At 39.1% G+C, this 25,848-nt stretch overlaps 1 long non-coding RNA gene across 1 annotated transcript in view; it reads right to left on the bottom strand.

The window, feature by feature from the left end:
- The window catches only part of LOC120537620, a 101,549-nt gene that overhangs the window by 25,818 nt on the left and 49,883 nt on the right, over nucleotides 1–25,848 (bottom strand). The window contains exon 3 of the long non-coding RNA XR_005635356.1: nucleotides 12,568–13,442. This is a non-coding gene — a long non-coding RNA (uncharacterized LOC120537620). The remainder of the gene's footprint in view (nucleotides 1–12,567; nucleotides 13,443–25,848) is intronic.

The following is a 25,848-nucleotide window of genomic DNA, read 5'->3' on the forward strand; positions in this document are numbered from 1 at the left end:
GACAAAGGAGTACAGTACACAACCACAGCTTGCTTGGGTGAAGCCTGCTGGCAATAATCAAACCGCCGCCATGTTTAAACATGCATTTCAGTTAAGCCAAAATGAATATTGAGTGCCTAGTAAATGAAGCGTCTCTTAGTTTTCTGGAAAGTTGTTAGAGTATATGTTGCAAAGTGTAGGATTTTGCACTTTATAGTCGAAATCCATCTTGGTTTCCTTGTATCAAGGAATTGGGTTTTCCTCAAACACATTTTCCAATAAATAAAACAAAAGTCTCTATTTGGACATTGTTTCAAACTGAAATAATACCATATCAAGAAAGAGTTCAACAGTCCACCTCTACTTCAGCACATCATATGTTTAATTGTTCTGCTTATCTTATGTTCCTATTAACTCATCTGGCAAAGTTGGTCAACGTCATGAGGAGAGGAAACTTGGTGACACCTGGATGCTAGTAAACTAAGAACATACCCAGGATGTCTAATGTTAGATAACACTAAGAGAAACTTGTCAGTCTACGAGTATGACGAAAAACAGAATCAGCCGCATGGATCACTCGTCATACTATACTATGCTCAAAACCTTCAGTTAGGCCACAGTGTGGATTAGCTGGCCACCATTTCATTTTAAATGAACACTCACCATGGACGCAGGGCAGCATTTTAAGGCATTGCAATTCTACAGCAGCAAGCAGGATACTGGGCATGGATTCCGATTTCTTGCCTAGGCAAACTGTGGAATTTGAACTGAAATAGTATTTTGTGTTAAATCTGTCTTGATCAAAATTATAAATCTAAGTATGATACATTTTATGTCTAGGCTACATGTACATTCTCCACATTTCCCTGTGATTTTCCTAAAGGTACTCTTATTTTCTCCAATGTGCCATACTTGATTTATTGTTGTTTCTTAACCAACCGACATTGAGAGAGACTTTGAGTTTTGGTTTAAAATGATGCATAAGGGAGTCTTGTGATGGACTTCACCTCTGGCCCAGAGTTATTTTCTGCATTGTCTCCAACATTCACAAGGTAGGATCTGCTCTTTGTGACCCTGAACTGAGTAAAATAATGAGTGATACAAGTTAAACTAGCGAGAATACTAGTCAGCATAGCCAGGCACAACATCAGCATGTCCACAAGTTTAATTCAAATTGCTGCAAATTATACATGCATATACGTTTATATATATATATGAATGATGTATAATTATCATTAGTATATTTTATTTAGTCTTTCCTATACTAAACTATACCTATCTATCAATCTATAACATAGTGCCCTTCTTATCTATCTATCTATCTATCTATCTATCTATCTATCTATCTATCTATCTATCTATCTATCTATCTATCTATCTATCTATCTACCTACCTATCTATTATAGTTTAATATTTTCTTCGTGTATTGCATTCTGTAATTATAACAAAAAACAACGTTCTTATTACTATTCATTCTACAGTATGTACCATTGCAGTTCTGATGTATAACTTTGTCTAGTCCGTTTCATATTTTAATGACATCATTCTAAATTTTGTGTTTCAAAAGCATTAAAAATAAATAAAGATAAATAAATGAAAAAGAAAGAAATAATGATAATACAAAAAAAAAAATGTGTTCCTTCTCAGTAACAGTGTTCGCCCTAAGGTTTATTTCTTGGAATGTGGCATATCCACACAGTGCCCTAATTATAATTTCTAATGATTACTATTATTATTGCTATAATATAGAGTTGCTGAAATAGTCTGTATAATAATAATAATAATAATAATAATAATAAAGATAATGTATCTCCTATTAATATAGAGGAAGATTGTGATGTACTCTTATCTATTTCATAATTCATGCTGTATGTGGATTTGATTATATTAGAGTTTCTGTACATCCTGAGTCATTTTAGCCTGTTATTTGTTTTTGACATATTGCTTCTATTTCTATAAAGTTTACATAAATGTAAATGCAAATGTCATGCCAAAACATACATCTGATTATGTATTATTATATTTACATTTCTCAACCTTGTTTTTACTATTATACTCTTACAGAGTTAAATATTATACAAATGTAAAATTAAAATACATGCTGTTTTTGCCTTTTTGAGTATATTTCTATATTTACTGTACTCGGGTTTATTTTACACCATCCAGTTTCTGTGTCAGGCTAAGGGGAGCCAAAGCCTACCCGGCATCATCAGCCCACATACATAAGTGCATTCACGCTGAGTTCATTTAGAATAAGTAATTAATTCAACATGCATGACTTTGGAAAATGGGAGGAAGCTGGAATATCTGGAGATGACCCTGACAAACACAAGCAGACGGCACACAGATAGTGACCTGGCTGGAACTTTAAACCAGCAGCACTTAAAGCTATGCCAATCCATGTGTTGATCAATTTTTGCTATGTAATATAGTTCCACCTATCTATAATTTATTTCATTCTAGTTGTCATTGTAAATATTCATTAAGTCATATATGCAGAATGTGACAACTGAGATGAATCATCATTACATGTGAATTTATCCATCTGTCTTCAATCTGTGATGTTGATAAGATTCCAGTTACTTACAGTAGTGCCACACTACATTTACTAAAGTTGGTATCTGCTGGGGCTTCAAGTCATAAAAAATGTTATATAAAATGCACTTGCTATTTACAAGCTTCTTCCCCTAATATAATTGTTAGACTTGTGCCCCATTATTAATTTTTAGAACTGATTCTAAACGTAATCACATAAAAATTACTTCATTTGCGTCTACTTTTATTTGAAATTTCCATACGCAATATTTGGTGTTCAAAAATGAAAGGGAATTCAATTCAAGCATCTTGGCATTTGAGTTTTACTAATCAGTTTGTGAACACTGCATCTGTTCAAAGGCAGTCAAAGAAAGTCAGATCCTTCTTGCAGGGCAAGGTGTCCTCCAGCTCCTTTCTTACATTATAAAGAGATTGTCACCAATCCAAAGAAGCAGTAAGCAAGTATATAATAAATACAATAATTATAAGAACGTATATAATAATTAATAACTTCCATAGCCAACTTATCACAACCAAGTACACAACATAAGAGATTTAATGCCGTGTAAATAAAATGTACCTTATTCAGCTGTCCTTGCACAGTATGTCAATGCAGCAACTAAAGCATGGTGCTTACCTACCAGAAATGTAGAGGTGTGCATGTGAAGGAGAAGTGCTGTTGAGGAAATGCCTTTGAATTTTCATGGTTACGTTTCTGAAAGTGTAACTGATTTATAAGGAAAGTGAAATTGTATAATGCCCAAGTTTTGGATGGCATTTACTGTATACTCACATTAACCACACATGGGCAGAGACTTTGGTTTCACTGAGAATTTGGCTGCAATAGGACATGTGCAGAAGGTGGTTGGCTTTATAGGCGTCTGCGCCACATTCCTGATGGAAACTGGACAGAATGTCTGCCTTGAGTTATCTAATGGCAGTCTACTCTTCAGCGGTTCAGAACAATTGTGACCCAAGTACAGGGCACCACCACGTTGTGCCAGTATTTGCAGTCATCTAATGCAATAGGCAAGCATAAGGCACTTCCAAAATATTACTGCAAGTACAGTCAATTAATAAAATGCATAATCACGATCATCATAGCATTGAAGAGCATTGATTTCGTGGAAGCAATCACAATCTTCAGCCCCTTGGCTTACTGTGTACTTACACAATGCAGGCCTGACAACAATCTCCTGTATTAATGCCCTCCTTTCATGTACTGAGAGAGCGGCTAAGGGACTTTGAGATTCTCTATCCTCCTCCACCATCCTACTACTTCTTAGCACACATACAAGAAGCACACGTAAACTTCAGTCAGTATTGATTTCAGGTCACCTTTACCAGGGGCTGGATTTTATGAGGGCACACAGGCATTACCAAATCCACTGGCAGCCAAAGAAAACAAATCAGCATCCAGATTGTAGATTTCTCTTTTTTCCTTTTAAGCAAAATCTATTATCTTTTCCCCCAAAGATATTTAATCAGTTGTTTTTAACAAGTGAACTTGAGGCAGCATTCCCAGCATTCGCTGCTAGTTTATGTGTGATTCTTTTAAAGAGAATTCTCCTTTTTCACCAATTTAAGACTTTATTGTAAAAAGAAAAATAGAAATACCCAAAGAATAAATATCAATTGCTTTATTAATGAATCAAGGCAAACATTCAGTGCATAATTTAAAAGAGACAGAAAACAAAGAAAAGCGGTCTTCACCAATTTCTCATCTATCGCTATCTTTTCCTCATCTCATCCAAAATAGATCTTTTTTTTTTTTTTGTTCTTTATTTCACCTTAGACAATTTCTTGTATTAGGAATTTGTTAGTTTTTGCATACCCCTTGGGGTCAGAGCGCAGGGTCAGCCATTGTACAGCGCCCCTGGACCAACTACAGGTTGAGGGTCTTGCTCAAGGGCCCAGCAGAGTAGGATCTCTTTTGGCAGTGACGGGGATTCAAACCAGGAACCTTCTATTAAAAATGCCACACATTATCTACCTGGCGTACAGATCTAATTAATATTGGTTTAATTTAAACGCTAATATTGATTGATGTAGCTGACATGTAGCTGCAGTTGATTGAAGTAGCTGGTGTACTTAGAGTGCTAGCTGGGACTAGAAGTGGACACGATCAGCCTGGCTTTAAACCCAAGCCTTACTGGTTTACTCCTGCTTACCTGTGAAAATTGTGAACACTTTTAGTTGTAACAAAATGTGCAAGTTTTCCAAACACTGGGGTGGCTAGATATTTGCCTGCTGATAGAAATTGACATAATAATTGAATCAAACATACAGTAAACATGAAGAGAGCACGCTAAATATGCACAAAATGTCAGTCCTTCTCTTAACTTAATGACCAATATTTGTCTAACCTGCATTTCACGGGCATTGCTTTCTAAATGGTAACTAAGCCAACAGAGCTGCACACAACTTAAAATGTATTTACTTACAGTATCTCCTATATAAATATATGCAATGTTTCCCCAGCATCAAGAAGTTTTGGATTTCCTCTCCTCCCTGATCATCCAGCCATAGCACCAGGCTCTGTCATTTACCATAATAACCATTAGAAATTTAAAAAGTGACTTTACTTAATTACAATTTAAGATGTGTGTAGCTGCGTTTTTTCAAAATTACCCAAGTCCAGCAGCTCTAACTCAAAAAATGGGATTCAACAAAAGCATGATGCGCAGAAATGATTCCACAGACAAAATATCTTCATTTTTAAAAGTTTAAAACTGCTCACACAAAAAAGGAAATTAAAATAGCAAAAAAAAAAAAGAAAATATTCTTATTAAGAAAAGTTCTGTTCAAAGCTTAAGTCTTGCTACATCTCAAATCGTTACTATTTACTTAACATTTCTGAACCATTTCAAAACGGTCAGGAAACTGTACGCTTATCCCATTTCTAAGTTGAAAATGGGTCTTACTGGGACCAGTTCTAGACACAACTGAAGCAATCATCACACTGTATCTCGGTTATAGCAAGAAAGTTCTATCTTTTACTGACTTATAGGGGGAAAAGACTATACCATTAGCTATGACTATGAAAGAAATTATATTCTATTCAAATTAAGCAAACATTAATGAGAGTTTAAATCAAAACTTTAACTTTGTAAGATTGGCTCTTACACTGTGCTTAGGGTCTCTTCCGTCTCTGTTACTTGTCTATTTATTTGTATTGTGTAAGTTTAAATTGATTTGCTGATATTTTGATTCATTTTTTTTTTTTTGCAATTGCAACATTTTCTTTAATCTACTGCAAAGAGCTACACTTTTTGTATGAAAATGTGCTGTATGAGTGAATGATGTCATTGTAAGAGGTATTTGAAAAGTATCAGGAAACAGTTTAAAACTAACAGTTGGCCTTTTTTATTTCCTTTGCCCTTTTGCAGTCTTTACAGTCATTAAGCGGACATTTGCTTACTCACAAGATTGTTTAGCAGCCATTAAGGGTTAAAACTTTAAACTCCTCCCTTCGCCCACCAACAAATTAACAGCAGCAGCGTCTCTTTAATCATTCATTCATTTTCTAAACTGCTCATTCCAATTCAGGCTCACAAAGCCAATCCTGGCCACATGGAGCCAAACTCTGAATGGGGTGCTTGTGCGCTGCAGGAATATGGTCAGCCGTCCTCTTGTACTTTCCTTCAGAGTCAGTCTCGACTACCCAATGAACCTAACCTGCAGATCTTTGACAAGTTTGTGGACCCTGGAATACCAGGAGAAAACTCCTGCAAACATCTGGGAGAACACATCAGCTCTGCACAATGACAATCCTAGGGTTTGAACCCAGATCTCTATTAAATCAGTTCATTGAAAAAAAAAATGTATGCATTTCTAACAAATGAATTATCTTTTTTGTTGCTTTTAGTTTTCATTTTGGAGAATCTGACTCAAATGCTTGGTGTGTGGATGTGTGTGTATGTGCCCTGCGGTGGGCTGGCGCCCTGCCCAGGGTTTGTTTCCTGCCTTGTGCCCTTTGTTGGCTGGGATTGGCTCTAGCAGACCCCCGTGACCCTGTAGTTAGCATATAGCGGGTTGGATAATGGATGGATGGATGGATGACTCAAATATTATTACTAGGAATAAAGCATCCTGCTCATCTTCTGCATCGATTTAAAGGCTTAAAAGTAGTAACAAGCTGGAAATGTTTTTCCTCCATTTCCTCAGCTTGCTTGGTTCGTTACAAGATGTTAGAGAGCCAAAGTTTAACCCTTCCTCATTCCCTTCTCCATGGCAGGAGACACTCATTCACATCAGCTCAATGTAACACTTTTAGAGTACCAAGGGAAACCTAATGTGGTGACACAGTGCCAGTACAAAATTCACCCAGACAGTGATGGGTGGAAATTGCATCCTAGTGCCAGGGCTGCCAGGCAGCATTGCCTGCTACCATTCTAACTGTGCCACCAAGCAGAGCAACAAAGATTGTGATTTTGTATATTACTTTTGTTCGGACTGCTTCACTTTGCCAGATACTGCTGGGATAGGCTCCTGCCCCCAATAACACTAAACTAGTCTGAGGGAGTTTTGAGTTTGATGAATGAAAGAAAAGCTGACTGAGGTAGGAACACATTTTAATTCATTTATGAAATGTACCAAAGAGAAATACAAAAAGTCAAACTATAAGACCTCAAAAACAAACTCACTGCTATAGCGTTTTCCTCGCCTACTCATGTGAATGACACCATGCTTATTTCACAACCTTCTCTGCAGTATTAAAAATGCAATTCTTAAACTTCCTTTTGTACTGCTTTATGAGAGAACGCTTACAGTATAGAATTTTTTTTTAGCAATCTGCTTTCTTGTCAGTTTTATGAAGTGCAGTGGCCAGACAACTTCTGCATGGTTTTGTTTCCCCACCTTTTGCCACCCTCAGATTTTCCCCACCTCGTTTGCCTAAGGGTTTGCCTGGCACTCTGCTAACAGCTCCATCAGTCCATTGATAAGTAGCTGCACAATCTAAACACAAATACGCTATCCAAAACATTTAATTGATTCTTAATGTAAAACAGTGGAGATTCGGAAGTCCCTGTGATTACCAGTGCTTTTAAAATGTTGTGCAGAGTATCCATTGCCCACCAGTTCTGTTTCCTTTAGGGGGCACCATAATGGCAGGATGCACTTCATGTTAATATATGTTATAAACCAGACAAAGCTGAGATTGCAGCTAAAAACACTTAATTGTGTTGTGGGAAAAGAGAAGTTAATTGAGGAGTTTGGTGGAGATGGAAGCCACTTACAATCATTAAACATATGTTTGACACTTAAACATAGTTTTGAAAACTTTCAAATCCAATGGTTGAAGCCCAAACTTATAACATAAAGCAAAAGGTTTAATTTCCAAGATTTGTGGACTCTGCATTTATTTATTTGTTTGTTTATTTTTTGGTTGCGCCCTCCCCCACCATATCCTATCTTCTAAAGCTTTGTCAATTTGTCATTTTGATCTCCAGTTTTTGACAGATCTCGAAGTTTTAGGGTCCCCGATCCCAAAAACATTGATATGTTGATGATGTGTGTGTGTGTGTGCGTATTTGTGCGTCTGTGTGTCACAGTTTTTTGAGGACGGTCTACAACTAAAACCGGTGGACAGAAAAATGCCAAATTTGAAACTTAAGCCTGTTATGAGATATGATGATGTGCTGATTAGTTTTTGAGCCAAATTGTGCAAGAGAAAGAGACACTCTAGAGGAACCCTCAAATACCGTAATTCTTCTCATCAATTGCTATCGTAATGACCAATTTTATGATCAGAAAGATCAGCATCAGAGTGGTAAATAATTACTGAAATGTTATAAAATAGTTGGGGTAACTTGGTTCTTAGGGTGCAAAGCCTACTGACGCTCATGTCCAATTTTTTTTTTTTTTTAATTTTGCTACTGCTCCCCTACCCACCACGTATCTGTCATTTTCCCAAACCCTTTTCGATATAATGATGTGGATATTCTTGTTTATTGGATTTTAGAAATAAAGGAGCCTGATGGCACTCCAGTACGATGCTGCTAAAGGCCATTCCACCCTGTGCTTCTTAACCATTTTCTGAATCTGCTTTTCTCCAGGGTCATGTGAAGTCAGGTTTTGTCCTGGTAAAATTGAACACAAGGCTGAAACCAGTTTTGTATAACATGCCAATTCACTGGAACACACATGCACTTAAGAGCATTAGAACATTAGAAACATTGTGAGAAGAACAGACCATTCAGCCCAAGAAGTTCACCCATCGTATTCATCTAGATTATCCTGGAATATTAAAAAAAATTGTGACGAGAACAGGCCATTCAAGCCAACAAGCGCGTCCTTATATAGACTGTCCATTAGAACATTAGAAATATTGAAAGAAAAACAGGACGTTCAACCCATTAAGCTTGATCATCCTATTCGTTGAGGTTATCCATTAGAACAATTGTGACGAGAACAGACCATTCAAGCCAAGAAACTTATCTGATCTATTCACCTAGACTGTCCATTAGAATATTTGAAACATTGCGGGAAAAACAGGCCGTTCAACGCATCAAGCTTGTCCATCCTATTCATCTAGACTATTCATTAGAACCTTTAAATCATTGCGGGAAGAACCCATCAAGCCTGCCCATCCTATTCGCCTAGATTATCCATTAGAACAACCCGAACAATTGTGAAGAAATTACAAACATTAACATCTACTGTGTTTTACCACATCAATTACCCTGGCACTCACATACTTGGGACATAAGAGGAACCCTGGAGGGTCTGAACTGGGATTTGAACGTCGGCCCTTGGAGTACTGGCGGAGCAATACTTACCGCTTTACCATGACGCCACCTCTGTTTGTTGTGTAATTATGAAATGGCAGCTGAATACATAGAACTACATCTTGAATAGGTGAGCAACTAAAACGAACTACGCAAACCCTTTCTAATCTTAATTGGCTAGCTTATTATTTTGCATTTCTAAGATGCACCTACACAGACTGCTTTCATTTTATATAGCATTTTGTTAGTGAAGGCCATTCCAAAGTGCTCTATAGGAACAGTACAAGTGCTGTTACGTTTTCAGCATTTGAGGTGTAGGCAAGTGGAATGACTTGCTCAGAGTCGTAAAGTGAGTCAACAGCAGAGATTGAGTATGTGTCCTTGAGCTGTCTCCTTAGCTGCTGTTGGATGCCACATTAACTATGTATCATTTAATTATATTTATGTAATATGTATTTTTTTATGTAATATGCTAGGCCCTGAAGAGGAGCTATTCTTGAAACAAATTAGCTGGAGGAAGACGGCTATTGCACAATAAAGAAACGTTGGCTTTTAGTGGTGAAGACCCTTTTGGAAGGAATATTTCCTGCACTTGGACTTGATCTGTAATTACAATAAATACAAAAGCTTCGCCTTACTATGACTTAGTATTTGGAATATAATTCTAACTTTTTTTCTTGAGGCGTATTTATTCATTTAGTTTAGTAAGGACACTTTGCTAAACACAACTTACATTTTGTGGCTGATCAGAGCTGTAATCAGACACATACTTTGATTGAAAGATTATTTAGGACAATACCTACTTGACACCCTCTCCATACTTAATGCACAGGGATACATTGAAAAAACTTTATTTCATGTGATTTTCTTTTCAGATTTTTGGGTGCTCAATTCCAAAATGACAACCAGTTTTTCACAAAATACACTTTTCTATATCTTACTGGGTCAGCAGTCAGGGCCTACCAAATTCCCAGGTTTTCTCTTTGAGTGGGACAGCAGAGCTAAGAATTGACACTGAGGTCAGAAGTAATGACCAACTAGAGAAAAGCCACTGCTTGGTGCCGAAAACACCATCAGATTAAGTGGACGGTGGATCCAGATAAAGTGCTGCTACTACCACTCCATATGAAGCTTGGTTTAATGAAGCAGTTTGTCAAAGCCCTATCAAGCGGTGGAGCCTGTGTTATGTATTTGAGCTAAAAGTGTCTGGGTCTCTCTGAGGCTAAATTCAAAGAGGGCATTTTTTGCTGGACCAGATATTAGAAAACTGATTTCTGATGCAGAATTTGATGGTGTGATGAATCACCTGTAACAAAGGTTGGGTACCATTCAAAGAATTCATTTCTAAGGTTTTAGGTAACAGTAAAAATCCATATTATAATGAAATTGTAAAAAAATGTATTAGCTAAGCTTAAAGAATTGGGTTGCAACCTGAGTCTCAAAGTTCACTTTTTAGTTTCGCATTTGAGATTTTTCCCATAGAATCTTGGAGCGGTGAGGGAAGAGCAGGTTGAAAGATTCCATCAGGATATCAAGGACATTGAAATTAGGCACCTGGGATGTTGGGATGTCAGTGTGATGGCAGACTATTGTGGCACGATACATAGGAATGCTCCAAAAAAAAAAGTGTACAGACAACTGGCCACCAAGCATTGTGACAAAAGAAGTGACAAAAGCCAGAAAAGTTATAGGTAAGTCCATGAATATGCATTGTTGTTTTCTTTACTTATATAAAGGGTTGGCCCAAAGTAGGCTTACAGTTGTTTGTCTGGAAAAAGACATGCAGGTTATGATTGATACATTCAAGCAAACTTTTAAAATAATAATAGTAATAAGAAAAAGAAGAAGAAGACAAATAATACAATGATTAATGAATAATAATACAAGAATAAACTCTGTGTTTTGCATACTTTTGCCCACCCCAGTATTTAAGAATATTAGATTGACTAAATATTTTTATGATAATTGGATTTAGAGCAATTATACAGTATATACATGAATCAATTCTATAATTTGTTAAATTTTAACTCAATTTCTTTTCAGTGTTGTACTTAAATGTGACATGATAGAATATTTTTTATTGTGTTCATGAATGCACACAAAAATTATTCACAATTAAAAATTTCTTTTATGAGTTTCATTTTGCAGAGCTGTGTTGTATATACATATGTATGTTGATTTTACTCTGTACATGTGATAATTATGACCCTATAATTATATAAATTATATATATATGTGTGTGTGTGTTTGCGTGTGTGTGTATACACATAAAATTAATGCACTGTGACGTTATATTATTGTGTGATATGTTTGAGGCCTACACTGAGAAGAGAAGACAGATCCTACACATCCTAATCTAGCAGTTCATCTTTGTATATTTACCCTATGACCTAATGTTTAAGGAGCTCGAATAAAATGTACAGCGTTGCCCATTCAATCCCTACCATTGAATCACTTTGTGATTTCCTTCAACAGCCACTGAATCACTTGTAAAATTATGAATTATAAGTAATGTGGAATAATAGGATAAGCTAAACAAACAAATTTAAATAAAGCTTTTTTGTTGTTGTTGTTGTTGTAAAAAGCTCACCCAGCACACGCCCCGTTGTGGCATACGAGCAGGAAATCGCTCCTCATGTGTTAGATATGTGGATTAGCTCCCTGGCCGTTAATGAGAATGGCGGTATTTAAATGTAATTAGTTCTCATTTGCATAGGCCAACAGCACAACAGGTGACATTTTTCTAGCCGGCACCATCTTGGAGCGCCGTACCAGCTGGCTGGCGGCCATTTTGTAGGTAGCCTTCCACGGATAAAAGACATGGCGCCGACTGGCAGCCTTTTAAACTTGCGTTTGCCCCGTGTTCAGCATTTGCAGCTCAATGAAACTGACTTTGCGATGTCTTATGTGCAGAAACACAGTAATCCACTTAATTCACTCCTTTCTAATGTGTTTCTTTTCTTTTTTTAATTCTGTGCCGATTCTTTTCTGCCTCATAATCCATGAATGCTAAAGTGAGTCGTGTGTCTGTTCTTTTCTGTTTTGTAGTCTAATATAAAACAACAATGTCAGGGCTGCTTAATCCAAACCAGGCTCATGAGAAGAATGGAGCCTGTTTTTACAGCACCAGGCGAAGGCTGAAACCAGTCCATTACAGGTTCTGTTTTGTCATCTCATTTTTTATGATTATTTTAAAACAGTGATGTGATTATGCACAACCTTCCCCACACCCAACCACACTTGGCCCGGACCATCAGACAGTTTTTGATTTTTCCTCTTATGTCATAGCAGCCACATTGATATGCTTGGTCAATCACTTACCATCTGAGATCCACTGGCAGAGTTGAGGCTTCCCTTCAGAGGTCCAGAACTCTTGGAGTCCAGAGACATACGGTTGTAGTCTGGTGATTCAGAGTAGTGGGAGGAGGGAGGTGGATAAACTGCGGCCATTTCTACTTTGTCATGTGGCTCACAAGTTTGTTCCAAAGAAAATGTGCAATGATATTGTTTGGATCCTCGTTGGCTTCACATCGTGAGCATGAAGAGAAAGCACTGAGGTCAACAGGTAAAGTCAGTATGTCTTAAAGCCAACTCTGGCAGCTTACAAAAAACAACAACAACACACATTCAGAAAAGCCATGGAATATTGTTCAAGGTTATGCACATAAACTTTTAAGGTGGATTTTAAAAATCCCGGCAGAATGATAAAGAATCTTTCTCTGCTGAAATAACGAAACGGTTCAAACTGCACCTCCAGGTTAAAAAAAAAATCAGCCCAGCTTCATACGGGGGAATGCCGTTCACTTTTTCTCCCTTTTATGTTAACAGTGTGCAAACTTTCTGCGGTGGTCTACACATTAGAGAGCACCGAGTAAACTCCCATCGGCAAAACCACACACAGAAGCCGAGGTTGTGTTCCAGCGCGAGAAAGTGTGCTCCCTTGGCACCTTGCTGAGGGCTGCCTGGTGTGACCCCGCTGCGCTGCTCCGTATTGATTTCTCTTGTAAAGGCACCAAGCCGCCGGGTGTTTGAGCTTGCCTGCCCACTCCGCTGCCGTGCGCATATGTAGACCTTGATTCTCTCTGGTAAGACAGGGACAGCCTGTGGCGATGAACAGTTGCGAGTTCTCCAAGTTCAGCTGAACCTCCTCCTCCTCCTCCTCTGCAAAACTCCTTTTTTGTCCATCCTGCTGTGAACTAGAACAAACAGAAGGAAAAAAGTTTCAATAGAACTTTTTTTTAAACAATTTTAAAGCACAAAAATTATATACATAAGTGGGTGTAACAAATAGGAAATTATATTGAAATGCCACTGACTTTTTAAACAGGTGGTCTTAGCACTTAAAGTGTATCTTTCATAGGCAGAGGTAACCTTGCCAGCTGTTAGATTGTTTTACGTTTAGATGTTGGGAACTTGTTAGACCCCCCCACATGTCCATGAAGAAATGTACTTTTACTCCAATGTTGTAGAAACCAGAGCCCACACTCAACCACGCTCCAAATAAATGGCACCAAACCCAACCCTACAATTAGAAGAAGTCCTTGCTGACAAGATAGGTCTATCAGTCTGATAGAAATGGCCCATAAAGGCTTAAGAATTGCAGTGGAGATGTTGGAGTGAAGAACACAAAGTTCTTATTGTCATCCCCACCATTAACTCACCAAGTGACCCCCAAGTTAGACACTTAATCCACCAGTGCTCACACTAAAACATATGGAAGCGTAAGCTACACTCTTCAAAATTGTACTTCTTTAATGGTTCTGTATGGTTCTTTTCTGGGCCGTGTGGTTCCTCATTGAACTGTTGCTTCACCAAGCACCATTTCATTTTGGGAAGGGTTCTTGGCATATGAAGCTGGTTCTTTGTGCTTTGAAAAACTTCACAATATGTAGGAAAAAAACAAAATCTTTAACGTATGGGCTGCAGGAACCCAACAGCTTAAGAAAACCTGAACTTAGCCCATGTGATTGCGTGCAGCGAGAGTCCTTTTAAAATCATGACTTACTGGTATTTCACAGATCTGTTACCATCTATTCATGTTTAGTTACCATATCGAGCACTTTACAGATCTAAATAAATAAATGGTTCTTTCTGGAACCTTCTCGTGGATGAGGCTTATTGGAACCAAAGATGGTTCCACTGTGGCATTGCTATAAAGAACCACTCTGGCCCCTTTACATTTATTTCATTCTAGAAAGTCTTTTAGGACGTAGGACGTACCCTCTTAAAAATAAAGAAGCCAGAGTGGTTCCTCATAGCGGTGCCACAAGGGAACCATTTTTGACTCTCGAAAGAACCATCCACAGGAAGGTTCCAGAAAGATCCTTTATTTATTTAGATCAGTAACAGGCTCCTTAAATAACCATGAATCGATAATAGATTTATAAAATATCAATGGTTTCATGATTCTAAAAGTACCCTTACAGCGCACAGTCTCACCAGCTAAAGTTCAGGCTTTCTTCATCTGTCAGTACCCTGCTACGTGCCCTACTATGCATTTAAGATTTCTTCTTTTTCACACATTAGTAACCTTTTCAAAGTCCAAAGAACTAATTCCATATGAAAAGAACCCTTCATAAAATGAAATGGTTCTGTATCAAGCAGTGGATTTATGAGGACCAGCACAACTCAGTAAGTGCCATTTTAGAGTTGGGAAATAAGATTCCAGCCTAGAATCTCGTGCCAGTGTGTTGTGCCACGGTTCATCGCAACCCTAGTATACGTGAAATTTAAAACAGTTGATAAGCCACGTGATAAAAAATACCTCTCACATTTTCTTTATTCCTATCAATGAGCCATAACATGACGTCTTTTACCGTTGAGTTCTACTGCAAAGTGTTTTATGAAATTGCCGAGGATACGACTACAAGAGAAACCACCAAATGATTCAATAAATAGCAAAGAAACAGAATCTAGACATGGCAGTGAGAATACAAGGGACAGAACAAAAGGTTTTGACAGATAAAAGAGAAAATAAAAGCACAATACAAATAATTCATCCATCCATTTTCCAACCTGAGTGTTCACTGTGTTGCCTATAATGCACAAAGTTGTTTTCCCTTTCATAAGGCTGATTAAACAGCAAATCACATTGTCACAGAACGTAAGTCGGCCATCACCTTGGACCTGAATGCTTACACCAGGAAAGCTTCAAAGACTTGCTGTTTCACAGATCCAACATCATGGATTTGAATTGGGCAGCTAGTGGTTGTCTGTGGAGTTTGCATGTTCTCCCCTTATCTGTGCTTATTTACCACCGGGTCCTGCAGGTTTCCCATCACATCCCCAAAACTAGAGGTTAGGTTACCCAAAGAAACTCAAAGGGCCTAACCTTGCGTGCGTGGGTGAGTGACTAAGCCCTGCAATGGCTGACCCTGAATTAGATTAAGAGGGTTTGAGAAACTTCTGTTAAATTGAATTGATTTGTTCCTGCTTTGCAGTCTTTGTGGCTTGCATTTTGTCTCCCATAATCCAGAACTGGTTTTTACAGGTACCGAAAAAGGATGGATGGATGGATCAATGAATATGTGAATACATGGTTGGCTCCCACTTTTTTAGGCTAGACCTTTGTTTTCCTGAAGTGGTTTAAGCAGTTTGATTAATGGAAGGAAGAATCAATAGAATGTACCAATCTGGATGCTTATCTCCATCCCCTTTTTGATCCAAATTCATCACATTGAAATGCAGGAGCGTAAGGTCTTCTTAAACATAACCTGTACACATACTCTGACAACAGTTGCTTATTCTTCATGGATTTATCGATTCATAAATGGACAGTGATGTGAATTTAAAAGTATATATACTGCATATACTAGCTGCACTTAAAGACAGGTAATAGAATAAGCTTAAAAATTTGAAATACTGTGTTCCTCCTGCGTCTCTCCTTGGTATCTTCGCATGCCCCATGTGTCCCCTCAGCATTCCTCCTATGCCTTTCCTCAGTGTCCTGGTGTGCCTCATCCTCTCTTGCCTGGTATTGATTGCATTCCCATAAAACCTGCTGACCTTCTGTCTGTTTTTTGACTACCACCAATGGTAAAAGGGCCCATATTACGCATTTAAAAACATCATTCGTAGTCTTGTGAATACTTCCCATCTTTGAAGGCGACTTGGGTTGTTTCTTGTTAAAATTTAGTGACACAAAATCTCTCGATACGTTATTCACTGTGTTGTCATTGAAATGCTCCATTTTACCTCCTTTTTTTGTAAAATTAAAAGAAAAATGGTTGCAATCAAGAACTGAACTTCACACCCTTTAATTATTGTGTTATTATCCATAACATTGAGGAGACACAGCCAAACTGACCAATTAGATGGCCTGGGCACACACCGACAGTGGTGCGTTATTATATAGGATAGATAATTCACTTTGTCTAAGAATATAAGTTGGCCTTAATCTTGAATTCTTACACCAAGAAAGCCTCAAAAACAATAGAATTTTAACGATTCATCCATTTTCTTTACCAACTCTGTCCAGTTCAGGGTTGTGACGCCTGGAGGCTGTCTCAGTAGCATTTGGTACAAATCAGGAACAACCAACACACTCACATGTGTGCACTCAGTCAAACAAACAATTTCTGTGTTATCAACTGACCCTTCTGACCACTTTGTCTTTGGGATGTGGAAGAAAAATCTGTGCAAAAATATGGAGGACATGTGAAATTGACCCATAAAAAAGGGGACAGAAGCAGAATCCCGTTCTCATACAAGACTTTTTTCAGATTGTTTTTAAACTGAAAGCTGATCTGCTTAACCAGACTTTTTAGTTTGGTCAAACTAGTCAGGTTGAGTTGATCTTCATGGTTTTAGGGCAATTTGCACATTGACTTTCCTTTCATGCAGCTGTCTATGATTGGATTACCCCTCAGCATTTTTTAATGCACTTTTGAATTGTTTGTCTTTATTCCACTCCCATGCAGTGCTTCGCCACACTTTACATGCAAGAGGGGGAAATTATGGTGTTTGCAAAACATGTGTAGGTGGACACATTTCATATTTGTTTAATTCCTTTATAAATAGGACGAGTAAATGCAAACCTTTCAAAGCCCCCATAAAGGTTGCATCCCTTGTGTGAAATGATACAATGGTCCCCAGGAGAGACCCAATGAAACAAGAGAAGAACATAGAAACATTGCTCCCAGGGGAAAGATTGAGCTAGTCTTCAAACTGCCCACAATCTAAACCTCAAGAAAGTTAAGCTTCTGTGAGTGAAACGAATCTGAACGTAGCCTGACATTCTTAAAACCACTTAATCCAACTCAGGATCACAAGGACCTGGCAGGATTGGGCAGACCCTCAACAGGGGCGACAGCCCATCAAAATGGCCTTTTACTCACACAGGACCAATTTGGAATTGCTACTTAACATAATTATAGCCTGGGTCGTAAATGTACTAGGAAAACCAGCAAGGAAAGCCCATGCAGACACATGGAGAACATGCACACTCCTCACAGATAACTTCTGAGTGTGGGATTCAAACCCAGGAGTTTGAATTCAGGGGAAGCAAATGCTAACCACTGCGCCCATATGCCAGCAATAACATAACACCAAAACTGGAATCTTCTGCTTACTTGAGTATGGAAAAGGTCTTTTTTTACCCTTCCTCATTGTTTTGGTGGTGATTTATGCCCCCTTTTTATTGGCAGAGTGTGTGCTTGGTGTGTGGGTGTGTTTGTGTGTGTCCTGCAGTGGGCTGGCACCCTGCCCAGGATTGGTTCCTGCCTTGTGCCCTGTGTTGGCTGGAATTGGCTCCAGCAGACCCCCGTGACCCTGTGTTCGGATTCAGCGGGTTGGAAAATGGATGGATGGATTGGCTCCAGCTCAAGTTGCTTAGACATCACAATATGAATTTCAGAGACGGCCTGCCACGGGTTCTCCATGGGACTGCTGGCTTTCTTTCTGTGTCAAGCTGTTCAATTCTCAGTCTGTTTTTCTTTCACTTCTTATAAGGTTCCCAGTTCCAACTGAAGCAAAGTGCTCCTCACCTCCCCAGCATATCATAGACATTTGTGGCACATGACTATGACCTTTGTACTTTACCAAATGCTCTTAAGTTTCTATAGAAAACACAGATCCGGTTGGGGAGCATGCACTGGTAGAGCTTGTTGCTGCACCCACCACACGACAAAACAGCTCTGGATTCTGGTTGTCAACCCACCCAGGCAATCACACCATCCAGTCCCACTCCCTGAAAATGACACTCTATCTGCTGCAGCCAGGTGTTACGTGGGCATCCCCTTGGCCTGGTCCAGCTGTTTGGGTCCTCAACAATAAGGATCCTGTGAGCCGGATCACTATTGGGAAATCACGCCACATGACCATAGTGCCATAACTGACACTCCCTCACAATGCAGGTAATGTGCCTCATTTGGGACTATTTGACACAGAGTCACACCAGTGGTACCCAAGGATTCTCAGAAGAGATACAGTACTGAAGGAGCCCAGTCTTCGTCTCAGGTCACTGGATAGCGTCCATGTCTCTCAACCATATAGCCAAACAGGAAGCATTGGGACTCTAAAGACTTGGACCTTTGTCCTTTCACAAAGACATCGGAGTCACACTCCCCTTTCCATCTACTGATTTCATTAGAAGAGTCACCAGAGATATGAATGTCACTTCCAAGGTAAGTAAACCTCTCAACAAGGTTGACACTCTCTCCACAGACAGACACACTACAGAATTGATGCAACACATGGCCAGACGCACTTTTTACTTTCTTAATTTTAGACACTTCAGTCATGTCTCCTTTTAATCTCAGCTTATTTAAATTGAAAAGGTTCAGCTCCTTCACTCTCTAATCATAACTTGTACTTCTAAGTCAAAGAATCAGCCTAGTTGCCCTTCACTGGACTTTCTCTATCTATCTATCTATCTATCTATCTATCTATCTATCTATCTATCTATCTATCTATCTATCTATCTATCTATCTATCTATCTATCTATCTATCTATCTATCTATCTATCTATCTATCTATCATATAGTGCCCTTCTTATCTATCTATCTATCTATCTATCTATCTATCTATCTATCTATCTATCTATCTATCTATCTATCTATCTATCTCTACAGTTCAGAATGCTACAACATCAATAAAATCAGGATGCTACAATGAGCGACGAGGAATACTATCAGCCAATATTGCACACACGTGTGCATGATGTATTGGGTGTCACTTGTCATCTTTGTTATCATTTGTAAGGTTCAGTTTAGTCAGTTTAGTTTATTTATCTGTTTATTTGTGCCTTTAGCAGTGAAAATATTTTTTTTTAATTTTGTACTATATACTGTAATTTTAACCACAAGCCAGCAAAATAGAGTGAGAAAGCTGATTAATTTGGGCATTAAGAAAGAAATAATAAGCGAAAAAGTTGAAAAAGTGTTGGAGTGAGACCTGAGTGCTGAATATGGTATTGCAAAATTAACAATCCTTATAATTTTAAAAACAAGGAAGAAACATACAGTAAGTGTAGTTGTGAAGGGAATCACTGGGTTAAACTCTTCACATTGTAATATCATGAAACAGATGGAAACCCTACTAATAGTGTAGTTTAATGAAAAACATGGCAAGTATACTTTGATATTTCTGCTTAAATGGTTGTGTTGGATAGTAACTCTGCTCTAGGCTGCAGGTTTGGAACAATTACCTCTAAATAATACATATATTTCAATGTATGCTGGAATGAACAGATGCTATAATGAATGAGATTTTAGAACCAGTCACGTTCATTCTAGCGTACCCCACTGTATAACAAAGTTCATGTGTGTAAGTGTGTATAAATGTGCCTGTGTCACGTTCGCACATTCGACTCTGTGTTTGTGTGGGTTTTCTGCTGGGTGATCTGATTTTCTTCAGCCTTAGGTTAACTGGTTGTTCTAAATTGGCCCTGTGTTGGACTGGTATTCTGTTCAGTGTTGGTTCCTACCATGAACCCATACCCTAAGCTCAATTAGGTGGACTTGAGAATGTCATGATGTTTTAATAAGGTGGATTGGATTTCAGTTGGATTTTATTGGATCGGCCAAAGCATCGACTGTTCTACTTCAGTTTGTTGTTTCAATTCCCACCATTTCATTGTTTGACGATGAACAAGCACCTTAAGCTGACTGTTTTCCAGTTGTAAACATATACATGCGATCAGAGGTGGGGATCCTTTAAGTTGACTTGGATGAGGTTATCAGTCAAGTACATAATAATGACAGCAGTTGTCTAAGTCAATGTTAAATATGTTAAGTTACATCTAGTTCACCAATGTGTATTGTGATAATTCATTATCATTGTTATTATTTGTGCCAAATTGTTGCCTGCATTTCAATTGTGTGCCTTTCTATTGCCAGAATTTTAAAAACACAGAACTAAAATTAAAAACAGATGGGTTGGAGGGGGGTTTGAAAAAAAAAATTGATAATATGGACTTTCTACAACAAAGTTGTCGGAGATGAAGTTTTCTGAGTGGTGCGGGTGGACATTGCAGAGAGGTGCATCTCTCAGACACAATAATGCTATTCATTGGGCTCAGACATGGGTGTTAGTTTTCCTGCGGGTGGACACAAAGGGGTCCTCGCTTACATTGTTTTCTCAGACCCTGCATTCTCCCCAGTATGGGATAATGGATATGTATTGTGCAGGCTTGACTGGAACAGACAGAAGAAGGCTGGAGAGAAGAAGAGGCAGAATGAGAGAAGTGAGCGTTTGTCTAGCTGTCAGGATTGAAAAGAAACGAGAAGAGGCTGCCCTCGTGACTGGGTCTGCGCATTCTCTTAATACACAAAAACATACCATAAATATTTTTTAATCAGTCAAGCGATGGAATGGGTGAAAAGGCTGATGCGGGGGACGGTGAGTGCATTTCACACTTCTTATTCATTCATTGGTAGAGGAGGGGGTGAGAAGAAGTTTCTGCTACAAGGTGTGACTTTCAAAAATACCATAATTTACCCTTGCCACCTATAAAAGAATTTAACATTTTAAAGTGTCTATTCATAACTTGTTTTTATTAATGTAATGAGCCATAATCTTGGGCAGCTGCTTTTTTTTTTTTAAATTTACTGGAGTACAGGCTGGCCAGTCCAGCCCTGAAGTAAGGATATAAAAAGAAAGCAGACTTAAAATATGCTAAATCCCTGCAGTCAGAAACACATTTGTTTTCTGAATACTCCTTAATATTTTGCCTTGGCAAGAGAAGCACTCATGAACATCCACATGCATTCACAAAGTGGATAGTTTGGAGTCATCAGGTTCATCTATTGTTCACTTCTGTTGACTGGTGTATGATCTGACTGGCCATTGATCCCAGATCCCACTTCCATGCAGGCAGACCTCTATTGAGGACCAAATGAGAGACAAAAATGAACCTTAGGATGCATGTCTCTGAAAGAGAGCAAGGAACCAGAATTCCTTATGGAAGCACTTATGGCCAGGAACTAGACCTTGAAACCACGCCAGGTCATTCTAGCTGGCATAACTCAAGAATCACTTGATAACCTAACACTAGCATTTAGGCTGATTAAGCTTGGAATTATATTTAGATGTCTAGCACACCCGCAGTCATACCAACCTATTAAGAGGGCAATATAAAGACACTAAGTCAAATTCAAGTCCCTGTTCACTTAACATTGCATGCATGCGTGTAGGACAGAGCAGGAAATTGGAGATAGCATCAGTGTCCATGAACTAGGCCTTGAATCTGTCAAGCGCAACCAGAGTTTCAGACATTTATACCAACTCATACGGGTCTGGTCAAGAACTACCATTTGGCTTATCTTGTGAGTCTTTTAGAGGAATCGAAGTGGCAGAGTGGCAGCCCAGAAACAGGGAAAAACTGGAAGCATTACAAAGACAATGCTTGGTCCAAGATCCCTGCAGTGGTGTTCCCACATGAAAGTCTGTTGTTAGGAATGACAGCAAAATATCGTGCAAGTGGATATAAAGGCCATCACTCACTGTCAACTAAGCCCAAATCCAAAATTTAACACCTATCTGCAGATGTCCTACAGTTAATAAAAGCCTGTGTTTCTGCAGAGGAGAGCAAAGGGGGCTATCTCAGGACTTAAGGACATGTCACACTCTGACAGACTCAGAGAATTAAACCAGTTTAGTCTCAAACACAGGAGACTGCGTGGGGTCCTAATCCCGGTTTTTAAAATTCTCAAAGGCATTGAAGAGATATTAGTCATTAGATAAACAAACAAACAACCTTGATGGACTGAAGGGTCTTCTCTGGTTTGTCAAATTTCAAAGTTTGATTTTAGGGCCCATCTTTCCCTGTAGTCAATTTAATGCAGAATTATCCTGCATGCAATAGTGTGTCTCTGAAAGGTAGTGAGTCCTGTGATCCAATGGTTTTCTCTAGCCATGACCTTTTACGGTTTGGTTGTAAGACACAGTAGCACTCGTAGGTTAATAAAGTTGCTTGCGTGTTGCTGTGCAAAACTGTGTTCTCAAAGGACTTCACGTTCTTGAGTGGTTCAATGTTTTTGAAGTAAGGTGAGAAAATTAAAACATATGGCACCAACGTAAATTTACAGTCACACCTAGGACATCTTTAAAAAGCATATAACTTAATATTCTTAAAACCAATTATTCATCTTGGAGTTGTGGAGTGAAAGAGGCTATCCTGGTATCACCTGTACAAGGCAGGAAACAACTGAGGACAGAGTCTACTCTCACACACAGGTGCCATTTTTTTGGGGAATGAAGAGGGAAACCCCACCCAGACCCAGGTAGAATGTGCAAACTCCACACAGACAGCATATGGGGGTGACATTCCAAACCAGGATATTACAAAGTGCCACCCAACAACATAAAATATAAAAATATGAAATCCATTTAATCCAATTCAAGCTTATGGAGGAACAGAGTCTATCCTGTATACTGTACCAGTCTGTCACGGGGTACACTCATGCACACACCCAGGCTGGGTCAATTCAGCATCGCCAGTTTAACTAACCTGTAAGTTTAAGGTGCCGGGGGGGAAGCCTGAGTACCTGGAAAGAGGTAAAGGTAGACATGCGGAGAACATGCAAACTCAATACATACAGAGGCCAGGAAAGTATTTAAACAGAAGACACTGGGTCCGTCTGGCAGCAGAGCTAACTACTTTGTCACTTATAAAGACTAGGACTCCCTCCTAAAAAACATCTTACTCTGGAAATTCAAATTGTGCCAAACGTTACAATTAAAGTGTTCATTACAAAGCTATGTGTCACATCACTGAGGTTTAATATGAGACCTTTCTTTAGAATAACTGATAAATGTAAACCAATGTAATGTGGGACAGTGAAGTCTAGCAGCTAAGATGATGCACTGTAAATCACAAGCTGTCAGTCCAATCCTCGCCAATGTCGACTGTACAGCTCAAGCAACTCTACAAATATGGACAGCAGTCCTGTTCTTTTTCTTTCTCAATGACATTCTTGTTTTCTTCCTCATTTTAAGGTCCATAAAATACTTTTAGACATCTATTACAATGTGACATAAAGGCACAAGAAGAGAAAGATTTGTCCATATTTGTATAGTTTTCATGTAGGCCACGTGTACCTACGCTAACACCTTAACCAGTGGTCACTAGCGTAGTTCACTTTTGTCATCGAATTTTATTAATGCAGTGTCATTTTGTTAGTTTAGAACAAAGGTGGCTACAACACAATTAGCAATCATAGTAGGTAGTTTTGAAATAAAAATAGATTCGCCTCCTTGTGCCATTGTCCTGTTTGCACCAAGCTGTCACTGCTGTTATTTGAGAAACGGGGATGAATCCTGTTGAAAGTTCAGCCTGCTAACACGGTTCAGTTACAAAGCTTTTGCTACAATTAGCCGTCTTGTAAAATGGAGCTGTTTACTTATCATTACATTCTTCCCACAGCAGTGACTGGGGTACAAGCAATAAAATCTAATGGACCTTCTGATGTGGTTTACAAGGCACACTGAAGTCCATTGTACCCATCGCCTTTATGAACTCTGTTTATGAACTCACCCAACATTTAATTGGCTTGGCTTATTTAGTGAGCTCCAGTGTGGCTGGCTGAGCTCCTGTAGAGTTTTGTACTTTATAAGCGTAATCACTATGACAAAGTGGAAAGTGCCGACTTTGTCTTGTTTGTCATTTAGATTCTTAATGTAAAGCCACACCAGGCAGTCTGCTAAGGTGTCAGAGGCTACAAGGAGAGGGATGGAACGATGGCTCATAAATCTGTTTTCTCACTGGGGGGGGGTGGCATTTATACCACTGTGCTGCCAGAGACTGGCTATTGTCCATGGCACTTGCTTGGATCACATGCTTGGAGCAGACACTGCGGCCTACAGATAGACTTCTTACTGAAATGGAAAGGAGAGACGGCCTAATGTGAGCAGGGTGGCTGAAGGTGTTGCACCATAGGGTCTGAACTCATTGTGAAAGCTTCAGGAATCACTTGGCCAACCATCACTCCATGTATACAAATAAGGAAACAATTGTACTACACTTAACTCTGGATAAAAGGGACTAGTAGAAAAATCAAACATAATAAACATAATATAAATGGGTGTGCAGAAGTTAACTCCTTCTTCCTCTCTGCTCCAGTCTTGCTCCAGCGCTTGTCTGTGAATCGTCACATTCTTCTTGTCTCAGAATGGATTTTCTCGGGATTTCTTCCTTTATTCTAAACTAGCTGTTCCCTGCGGCTCCGGCCCGGTAGAAGTGAAACAGGAAAAACTTTAAAAATCAATAAACAAAAAGGTATCGCTAGCTAAGCGGAGGCAAGGTACGCTCCAAAACACAGAGGTATACCGACTCCCCACTCCTGATGTCACGCTTCCCCCTCCCCTCGGCCTGCAACCTCTGTCTTGCATTAGCACGAATACATTGCTCCTGAAAGCGAACTATGATTCTTAGCGCGATGAAAGAAGTCGCAAAAATCAACTGGAATGTTCAAACAAATTCTAGAGAAAACCCCGATCTAAATCCGTTAAGTGGTTCTCTCGTTCGCTAGCTAACGGGTGTAAGATACACTCCGAGGACGGTGCGTGAGTGAGGAGGTGAGGACGGTGCGTGAGTGAGGAGGTGAGAATGGTGCGTGAGTGAGGAGGTGAGGATGGTGCGTGAGTGAGGAGGACCCCACCCCACCAGGTATCCACCCGGCCCATTATGTGTCTCTCAGAATCATGCAAATAAATCAGTACTGCAAGTGAACTAGAAAATTTAGTGAGATTGGAGAAGCAAATTCTAGGAAAAAACCCGATCTAAATCCGTTAAGTAGTTCTCTCGTGAAAAGCGGACAGACCATACACACAGACAGACAGATGTTGGATTTTATACATATGGAGATATGTACTTGTTGAGTTACTTGGTGACTCCGGTACAAGCATTTGTGGCTGTACAGTATGTGTGACCATGGATAGCAATGACCTGCCATTCCTTCTGGGTCTGAATGCTGACTTTTTTCCAGTTCTGCTGAGATAGGCTCAGGCTTCGCATGTCTCTTTATTTGAATTAGCAGCTTTGGAAATGAAATGGATGTAGCAATGACTGTAATATAAACTAATATTGATCTTGTAATTCACCTTGGATAAGCATGCTAGCCACATGTGTACTACTACTACTACTACTACTGCTAATAATAATA

Source organism: Polypterus senegalus, chromosome 10 (genome assembly GCF_016835505.1).
Source record: "Polypterus senegalus isolate Bchr_013 chromosome 10, ASM1683550v1, whole genome shotgun sequence".
Lineage (NCBI taxonomy): Eukaryota > Metazoa > Chordata > Cladistia > Polypteriformes > Polypteridae > Polypterus > Polypterus senegalus.